General features: G+C 49.5%; 1 long non-coding RNA gene across 1 annotated transcript; it reads left to right on the top strand.

Annotated features, from left to right (window-relative positions):
- Nucleotides 1–6,643: 6,643 nt before the first annotated feature.
- On the top strand, nucleotides 6,644–9,915 carry LOC119515738. The gene is made up of 3 exons (XR_005213135.1): nucleotides 6,644–6,779; nucleotides 7,087–7,231; nucleotides 9,779–9,915. It is a non-coding gene; the product is annotated as an uncharacterized LOC119515738 (long non-coding RNA).
- Nucleotides 9,916–10,442: the final 527 nt, after the last annotated feature.

Below are 10,442 nucleotides of genomic sequence, written 5' to 3'. Positions count from 1 at the left end.
GCACCCATTTGTTGAAGATTGTCTATGGCTGCTTTTGCTACAATGGCAGATTTGAGTAGCTGAGACAGAGGCTGAATGGTCCCCCAAAATTAAATATTTACTATTTAGCCCTTTACAGAAGAAGTTTACTGACCCCTGCTCTATCGAATTGGCCTGTTGGTTATCTCTATAATACCCTTATCAATATTTGTTATTGTACATAAGTGTTTATATATTGAGTTGTCTCTTTGGTTGCTCATTGGCCAGCGTGTTTCATGTCACCCCACAAGAATATAAACTTTATGTGCAAGGAGAATCCTTCCCTTGCCTGCTCCAGCTCCTCGAGGCGGCCCACATTCCTCGGCTTGTGGCCCCTTCCTTGCAATGGCTTCACTCCAATCTGCTTCTGTCCTCATATGTCCTTCCTCCCACTCTGCCTTTGCCGCCTCCGTCTTATAAGGACCTTGTGATGACATTGGGCACACCAGATAATCCATACTTGCCTCCCCATCTCAAGGTCCTTAACTGAAGCCCATCTGCAAGGTTCCTTTTGCCGTGCAAGGTTGCATATGCCCAGGTTCAGGGGATTAGGACGTGGACATCTTTGGGGGCTGTAATTCTGTCCACCAAGCACATGGTCATGGGATCTGACTCGGGGGCCACGGCACTGACATGACTCTCTCAAGCATACCGGCTGCTTCAGTGGAAACACTTGACGGGGACTATATTGGTTCCTGGTTTGCATCCTCCCCTCAGGGCCACAAACTTGACTCAGAGCAGGCCGCTTTCAGTGCCCGACAATTCCCTTCTGCGACCCTCACAACTGGGCTTCGAGGAACTGAAACCAAAGGGAACATGAGTCTACCTCCAGCTCTCTGTTCACTTGCTACTTTCTACTGAGAGCCTTCTTTGTGCCAGCCACTGCTCTGGGCGCTAGAGATACCATGGGAACTAGACAGAGAGGATGCCCTCCACATTCTCCATTACCGCAGCCAGAGGAAACAAATACAACGTGAAATTGCACTGTTTCATGGCTAGAGAGTCTCAGAACCATAGACTAGGAAGGGGCCAATAAACCCCAAAGAGGAAGAAACTGAGGCACAGAAAAGAGAAGAGATAGCTCTCGGTCACACAGGCCAGTGGCTGGTCTTGGGAAGAGCCTGGGATTCTTTACTTCCAGTTCAGGAGGGCAGGAGAGCCTGGTGGTTACAAGCCTGGGCTCTGGACTCTCAGCTGACACGTAAGTGTTTCAGTTTCCTCGTCTGTCAAATGGGGATGATAACAGTCCTTGCCTCATAGCACTGGAGTGAGGATTACATGTTAACAAAAGTGCTTGGCCTTCAGGTACGGGGGTCACAGATGCTTACGGTAGGACACCAGAGACCTGTGTGGGAACTCAAAGTGTCAAGGGGACATAGACAGGGCTCCGATGGCCTCTTTTACAAGATGTTTGAGATCCTATGATGGAAAGAGCATATGATTGGGAATTGGAAAGGTCTTTGTTCAAGCTCATGTTCCACCACTTAGAAGCTGCATGACATTGAACAAATCACTAGGTCTCTATGAACTTCATTTTCCTTTTCCCTGTGGTGGGATTAACAGAAAATTTCTATGTCCATGTGAGACAAGCCTGGAAGAAGCATCTAGCACAGTCTTTACACACATTTAGTTTTCACTAATATTTCATTCATTTATTTGAAAAGTATTTCTTGAGCACCTACTAGATGCCAAGCCCTGTGCTAGGCTCTGGTAAACAGCTCCTTACAGAACTTTCATTCTTGGTGGAAGAGGTAAGTGCTGTGCAGGGGGCAGAGGGCAATCTTAGAGGGGTGGCCAGGGAAGCCCTCTCTGAGGGGATGATATTTGAATTGAGACCTGAAGGATGAGCCAATTTTGCATAAAAGCCAGGGAAAGAGTGTTCAAAGCAGAGAAAACTGCAAATGCATCGAGGTGGGGACAAATTTGATGTTTTTGAAGGATAGAAAAGAGGACTTAGAGGTTGTTAGGTGACTTGTCTGAGGTCCTAGCCCCTTTCAGAAAACCCTCACTAGGCTACCTGTTTGGTGCCAGGCCCAAGGGGACCGATGAAAGTGAAGGCTAATCTCAGCTCCATGACAATCCCACACTTAGCCTCAGGATCCTCTCACTCTCTGCCCTGGAGACAGAAAAATGCAAGGGCTGGAAACGGCATGGTGGCATCTGCTCCCTCCTTCAACACAACAACTGCCCTCTGAGGCAGGCAAAGGGGTCATTACCGTGCCCATTTTACAGATGAGAAACCTGAGGTTCAGAGAGGACTATGGGACTTGCCCAGTCATGAGTGGTAATGTTGAACTTTCTCCTTTCTCCTACACATGGAAGATTTCCAGATCCCAAACAAGTGAGATGGGGAAGTGGGGATAATGTCCCTTAACTGAGGCAGAAGAGACAGCGCTGGGTTCTCCCAGTTGGAGAGAGTTTTCAGAGGATTTGGGAACTTGGCTGGATCAGGCGCCCTCTGCTGGCTGCCACAGGACTATAGTGGAGACGACAGCCTAGTGGGAAGGGTGGGGAGAAGGCCAGGTTCCCTGATGTCCTACCTCACTCCCCTCCTGAAACGCCAAGATGACTCTGGAAAACAGTTCAAGTGCTGGATTCCAGTCCCCACACCACCACTTGTTGGCTCCATGATCTCAGCAAGATCCTCAGCTGCTCTGGGTCTCAGCTTTCCCAGATGTAAACTGGGGCTCCCAACACCTACATCCCAGGGCTCCTGGGACATGAGCTCTTTATCACAGCATGCATCACTGTCCTGCACAGAGGAGTCTTTTTTGTGTCTGGCTTATTTCATTCAACATTATATCTTCAAGGTTCATCCATACTGTAGCATGTATTAGCACTTCATTTCTTTTTATGGGTGAATATCTCATTGTACATATGTACCACATTTTGTTTATCCATTCATCTGCTGCTTCTACCTTTTGGCTAAGGTGAATAATGCTGCTATAATAAAGCTCTCAACTGGTTATATACCAAGAAGTGGGATTGCCAGGTCATATGGTAATTCTATTTTCAACTTTCTGAGGAACCACCAAACTGATTTCCATTTTACGTTCCTACCAACAATGTCTAAGGGTTCCAATTTCTCTGTATCCTCACCAACACTCATTAGCCATTCTAGTGTGTGTGAAGTGGTAGTTCATTGTGGTTTAGATTTGCATTTCCTTGATGACCTATGATATTGAGCATCTTTTAATGTGCTTTTTGGCCATCTGTATATTTTCTTTGAAGAAATGTCTATTTATATCTTTCACCCATTTTTAATTGGGTTGTCTTTTTTGTTGTTGAGTTGTAGTAGTTTTTTATATATTCTGGATATTAAGCTCTTACCAGATACATCGTTAGCAATTATTTTCTCTCATTCTGTAGGTTTTCTTTTCACATTCTTGATCGTGTTCTTTGACATACAAAAGTTTTTAATTTTGACCAAGTCCATTTTATCTATTTTTTTCCTTCTGTTGCTAGTGCTTTTGATGTCATATCTAAGAAATCAAGAACAAATCCAAAGTTATGAAGGCTCCCCCCTATGTTTTCATCTAGGAATTTTATGGTTTTAGCTCTTATGTTTAGGTCCTTGATCCCTTTTGAGAATATTTTTGTATATGTGCAAGGTAGGGGTTCAGGTTCATTCCTTTGTAAATGGATATCTAGTCTTCCCAGCACTATTTGTTGAAGAGACTATCCTTTCCCCTATTAATGCACTTGGCACCCTTGATCTCAGTTTTCTTATCTATAAAATGGGAATATTAGTAATACTGTGGGTTGTTGGAATCAGGGTAAACCAGTGTGAAGCATGGTGCTTGGCCCAGAGCAGAGCATTTTGCTATTGTTATTGTTATTGTCGAGTCCCCAAAATACTCCCGTGCCAACTTCAGTCTCATTCATTCCCTGTCCATTTCCTGCATCTGTAGACTTAGAGTTTGAGACTCCAAACTGTGCTGGGACATAAAGGCACGTAGGGAGGGGGGTATATATTATAACTGTAATCTCTAATGTAGTCACCTCTTGCCACATATCAGGCACAGTGCTAAATACTTTACATGGATTTTACCCATGTTATCCCATGTAAGCTTCCCAAGGACCCTCTGAAGTGAATTATTTTATTATTATTCCCATTTCACAGATTTTTAGAGAACTGATTTTTTAGAAAATATAACTGCAGGATCGTCAGCAGCAAACAATTCATCAGCATCTGCTATGTGCAGGCACAGAACTAGGCTCCCTGGAAAGCAGCCTTCATGCCCTTATGACATAGTATTGCCTGGGCTTCAGGAAGTTTTGTGTAGTGAAGAAACCACATATTGCTTAAGTCCATTCCATCATTCATTCAGCTGTCATTAAGCACCTTTTCTGTGTGAGGCACGGAGCTAAAGATCCCTAACTGACTCGTGCCTTCCGAAGGGCACAGTCTCAGGGATGGGGATGGGGGTGGGTCCTGTGGGGAGGTGGGGCACAGGCTTCAGTAATTTACAAGTCGTCTCCAGGAAGGAAGGAAAGAAGACTAGGGAAGGCAGCCAGGAGAAAGTGAAAAGGTGAAAAGGACAGGAGAAGGTAGGAGAAGACAAGACGGACCCAAGTCCAGGTGGGTAAATCCCTTCCCGGCAGCTCTGGATCTCGGTTCCCCATTTGTCAGCGATGGGGCTGAGGTTTCAGCCAGTGTGAACACGATAGGATTCCGGGATTGATCGGGAAGCTCCTCGCTGGATGCCGGGTGGAGCTGCCCCTGTAGAGGAGAGAACAGGAACCGAGCGAAAGAGGTGAGCGGGCGGGGCGCCAGCTACCGCTGCGCCCTTAAGCATCTCTTCCCCAGGAGTCTGAGGGCGGTGCCAGGAGAGGGTGGGGGAAGAACCCGCCCTGGGCTGGGCCGCGACGACGATGATCAACCAAGCGGTATCGGTGGTGGTGGTGGTGGTGGTTGGGGGGGGGGGGAGTTGAGGGCGGGGAGGGGACACGCCAACTCCTGCAGAAGAGCTGGCCCGAAAAGGTGGCCGCGGAAAGTAGAGCGACGAGAAAGGCTACCCGACGTCCTACACCACGCGCCAGTCTCCTTGCTCGGCCACCCCACTTCCCAGCTCCCCGGAATCCCGCGAACCTGGACAGCAGAGGTAAGATCGCGAGAGGCATTAAGGCACCCATTTCACTCACTGCCCAGCGCGCAACCCCACAGTCCAGAACGCTCCCCGGCAGTAAAGCGCCACCCTAGGAGACAATGCGGCAATTCCGGCCAAAAAGGGGCTTCTTGGAAACTGAGCAGCAAGTGCCTACTTGCTCCAGCTCCTGCTTCGAGTCCCCAGCGTCTCAGACACTGCACCAAGCTGGAGAAACCAGGTCAGTGCAGCCGGAGACAGCTGCAGTTCTCCGCACGCAGAGCATTCCCAGAGTCCAATTCGCCGCTTCCTAGAGGGGGCATCGCCAGCAGGGGCACATGGGGAACACCACTGGGCCCTCAGAGCGCACAACCGCCACGTCCCGGCCTCCACTGGCTGTTCAGGCAGTGAGCCTGGCACTGATGCTTCTCGTGTGCGCTATGCGCGTGACGGTCAACGCCACGTGGTTCTGGTGCTGGCCTGGAGCCACCAGTTGTTACCGGGTGCTCCTTCTGGCCGGAATGCCCGCTGTGGTCGACGCGGCATCCACCTGGGTTTGGGTCTTCGGCCACGCGGGCTGCCTAGGCATCACCTACCTGCAGTCGGTGGGCATCAAATAGTCCACCCGCTCCTGCACAGCCTTCGCCTTGGAGCGCTACCTCGCCCTCTGCCCTCCGCTGCGCGCCCGGGTGCTGTGCGCCATGGGGCCAAGCGCAAGGCGGCGCTCATGTGGCCGAGCACCCGAGCCTACTTCGTGCTCTGGCTTTTCCTGGCGGACTCGCGCGAAATGCGGACACCCACGGCATGCAAGTGCAGCACGGCTACCGCGTGGCGCGCTCTCTCTACCTGCGATTCTACTTTCTGGACTTCGAGCTCTTCTAGGCTCTGCGCCTAGTCCTGGCCACCGCGCTCTACGCGCCCATAGCGCGCGTCCTCTTCGTCCGGCCGCGGCCCCCGGCAGCCCCGGGAGCGACGGCTCTGCGCACCAGGGCGGCCCCGCAGGCCAAGTGCGCTTCTCTTTTAGGAGGAGGAAGGGCTCCCTCAACTCCGGGAAGCAGGTAGGGATCTCCGTCCTCTCCCGGACTCTTGTACCGAGCAAGCAGAATGGTGGGTGGGAGCTTGAGCTCCGGAGTCAAGCAACAACTTCAAACCTCTCCTTGCCACTTAACTAAGCTTGTGTTTTGGGAGACAGCGCTTCGCCTTTCTAAGTCTCCGTTTCCTCTTCTCATATGTGGGAGTAATGGCAGTGCTCCTCACATTGGAGTGTCTAGAAAAGTGAGATAAATCATGTAAACTCTTTAGTTCACTGCATGTCACAAACCAAACGCTCAGTAAATGCTGGTTATTGTTATTAAACTCCCACAACGGCTAGCTGTTATTGTCCTTCTTAGAGAAGGCTAAGAGAGCTGAAGTGACTTTCCTGACTCAGTCCTACTCCACTTGTCTCAACAGCTGCCTGAGTGGACCCAGAGAGCCTGAGAGCTAAAGAGCCAGATGGGTTGGGGTGCGGTGGGAAGAGATCCAGCATCTACTGAGAACTGCTTCTGTGATTTTTCCTGTTACTGACCCTTTGGGGAGAGTTAGTTCCTCTTTTATGAACAAGGAAACTGGCTCAAAGGGGACAAGGGACGTGGATGAAGTTGACGCAGGGAGGAAACTGGGGCAGGAACCCAGGTGGGGAAACTAGTCCTCAGCCTCAGCCTCCCACCACACCCCCAGTTTGCCAGGGTGAGGGGAGGACCCCACCCAGGCCGATTCATTCACTGAGCCAGGCGAGGGCCATCAGTCGCTGTCTCCCTGCCTCCCTGGGCGGGCGCACTGAAGGGGAGGCTCCTTCCAGCTGTCTCAAACATCCCCTGTGTTTGGCTGGTTGCTGGCACCTTAGCTCAAGGCTCGGGACTCGTGGTGAGCAGGTTTGAAATGTTATTTCCGGCGGTTGGCCCATGGAGCTCACACTGGGCTCCTCCTTCCCTCCTCACAGCCTATTTACCACTCTCGGGCTCCACCTGGGAGCCCTGGGATCAATTCCTGCCTGTGATTTGGCGGAGAGACCTCTGGTGGTGAAAGAGTTTACCAGACCCGGGTTCTACCCTCAGCTTTCCTATTGTCTTGCTGTGTGGCCTTGGGTAAGTCATTTCAACTCTCTGAGCCTTGATTTCCTCCTCTGTAAAAGGAGAATAATTATAGTGTCACCTTCCTAAATGGAGGGTAGTGAAAATCATATGAATCTGCCATATAGTAGGTGTGTAATATATGCTACCTATTATTAATATTACTATTAGACCATTAATATCTTTTGATATTAAGGGGCAGGGGTCCATGGACTGATTATTATGTGATGCCTTGCAGAATGCAATGTACAATTGCAACAGAGAAGGGAATTAAATGAAAGCAGAACATTGAGGAGTGCAAGGTGGAGAATAATAATAATAATAAATGAGAACATTTATTTGCTATGTGCATTTGCTATGTGCCAGGCACTGGTCTAAGCATTTTATACAAGTTAAAAAATTTTATTTTTTGAATAAAAGTCTTATGAAATATGTCCTGTTATCATCCTGGTTTGACAGATAAGGAAGCTGAGTCACAAAAAGGCTGCTGGAGGTTACAGAGCTGGTGTCAAGGCAGGGATTTGAACCCAGGCAATCTGGCTCCTGAGCCCATACACTCCTCTCCAGTATTTGTCACCCAAGTGAGGCTTAAATAGAATGGAATTGAATCTGAATTTGGTAGGATTAGGAGTTCAATACTGACTAGGAAATTCTTGAGATTTCCATGATTTCTGAGAAATATTATAGCACTGAAGTTTATTGGCTTAGTTGGGGCCTGGCCTCTTTAGGGGGTCATTCATAGGAACTACACTCATGGATTTTGAGAAGCAATTATTTGCTAACTCCTCTCCCACATTCCTCCAGGCAGAACCAGCACCTGGGCCATTTGAACAATTGAAGCTCTAGTAGGTGAACTTTTGCTCCCGAGGTTTGGTCTCTGAAGGGGCCACTGAGGAATCCAGGGGTAGGGGCAGAGAAGGGTGTCCTCACTGTCCTTTCCAGTATTAGGGATGTCCCTGTTTCCCCTTGAAAGATGCCCCCTTGTGGCATTTTCATTCCTGAATCTAGAAGCCATGCTGCTCTTGAAACACTTGCCAGCATATACCACTTCCAGGAGGGTTTATTGAATCTAGGGTTGCTGGGGAAGTGAGATCCAGATCTGAAGAGTTGGAAGGTGAAGAGGAGGAAGGGGTAAGGTATAACAGGCAGTCATGGGCAAGGCCTTCAGAAGGGAAGGAGGAGGATGTGTGAGCTGTGTGGCTGGGAACGTTGGGGCACGCAGGGTTGTGGCTGGAGAGAGAGCTGGAGAGAGGTCAAATTGTGTGAAAAATGGGGATAAAATGCCTTGCTCTGACTGATTTACCGGAGTGTGGTGAACCAGTTAGATATCTTGAAAAGTCTCATGTTTATATACAAATAGTAATACTAGTGGATGATGATGTCTAACACTGATTGTCCTCTGTGTGTCCAGTACTGTGCTAACTCCTTCACAACCATCATCTCAAGTCTTCCTGAAGACAGCTTGAAGACGTCGGTACTATTTTCATACTCATTTTACAGACGAAGGAACCAAGGCTCAGAGTAACTTGAGGACACATGATAGAATTCAGGGAAGGCCTGGGCTTCAGAGCTGCCAAAGCTCAGCCACAGCCACCTCTGATGTTAGTAACCCCTTCCCTCTAGCCGCCCTCATTCACAGCTGGCCAGTCTCTACACAAGTTCTAGCATCTCAGTGTTCTGGTTTAGGTGACCCGAGAGGCTCCCACCCCAGTCCTGAAATTCCACCATTAGTGCACAGCCATCCCTGCTGTAGGAGCCTCATCCCACTGCAGGGGCCTGATGGTAAGACCCCAGCACCTTCAACTAAATGAGGTCATCAGACCCTCCCTTATGGACTGGAGGGTAGGGTAGGGAGGGTTGAAAATTATTCAGAAGAGCAAAAATTACTCTGAACAAAAGGATGTCTCACAGATTCATTCAGCATTTATTGAGTACCTAATATATGCCAGGCACTCTTCTGAATGCTGAAAAGCAATAGCCCTGTTTCTTTCCCTTCATCTGGGGAATGGAGCACAGAGAGCCAGCTCTCAACTCCACCTCGCCAAGTCCAGACAGCTCCCATCACAGCCTGTGCCTCCCCCCGACCCTAGATCTACTCTCCTTGATGGCTTCATCTCCAGCTAACGGGCCCCAGCCCCCAGAGGAGGCCAGGATTGATCAGCAGTTCGGGTCCACACAAACCTGGCTGTAACTCCAGCCAAGATGAGGACAAATGGTGTTAGGGCTGTTGCCCCATTACCAACCCTATTCCCCTTTACCCATCAATTCTACCAGTTCTGCAGCTCCTCAGGGAGTGCAGGTGGAGAAAAGCCATTTGCTTTCAGCCTGGCCCCAAGGTGGGGCCTGGAGGCACCTGCCTTGTCCAAACTGGGCCTGAGCCCTCTGTCCCTGTGTCCTGAGTCCAGGCTTCTAGAACCACCCAACATGATAGTGCAGGGAAGGAGGATGGCAAAAGGCCACTAGAACCAACCTCACTCACAGGCAGAGCCTCCATGTTTTAATTTGAAGGAAACTGGGACAATACCAACCCTCCAAAAATCTGCTTATGTTTATTCTTCACAGGTGCCTAACATTCACTATCAGTGCCATCCCCAGATACACAGATTTCCTTGGGAGGAGGAGTTAACTGAGTCCCTGAAACTTCAGTGTGGATGATGAAGTTCTTGAAAGCTTTTCCCCTAAAAAGAGCTATTTAGGGCAACAAGGGATCCAGGACGAAGAAGGAAGCATTGACAGGTGGGAAGACGAGACAGAAAAGGGAATGAGGGTGGGGCAGGGAGGAGGTTTTCTGGGCAGCCCAGATTGCTGTATGACCTTGGCAAAGCACTGCTGGGCAAGGTGAGTCCTTTCTGGGGTTTCCACCTGTTGTTGAATAAGGCTCAAACTGAGACATCTCAAGAAACGGTTATCCTGTAAAAAGTAAACTTCAAGTTGAGGGTCAGAAAGAGAGGCAATGCACAGGCCCCCACCCTCTCATTATCCTATAGAGAGGGGAGGGACCTGGGTGGCTTCCTGGACTTGCAGTGTAGTTCGCATTCCTTGGAGAGGTCCGTCCCTTTTTGCTCTCCCTTCTTACGTGGCGAGTGTGAGAGCAACCTTATCAGCAAAGGGATACAACAAACTGGGCACCAGGAAGAATGGATTTGGGAGGCCTGTGGGAATTGTCTAGGAGCTTCAGCTGCCCAGGCCCTGGAGAATTGGAGGCCCGTGGGATGGTACAGCCTCT

The sequence above is a fragment of the Choloepus didactylus genome, chromosome 19, assembly GCF_015220235.1.
Source record: "Choloepus didactylus isolate mChoDid1 chromosome 19, mChoDid1.pri, whole genome shotgun sequence".
Taxonomy (NCBI): Eukaryota; Metazoa; Chordata; class Mammalia; order Pilosa; family Megalonychidae; genus Choloepus; species Choloepus didactylus.
This window is presented reverse-complemented; position numbering and strand designations above follow the sequence as displayed.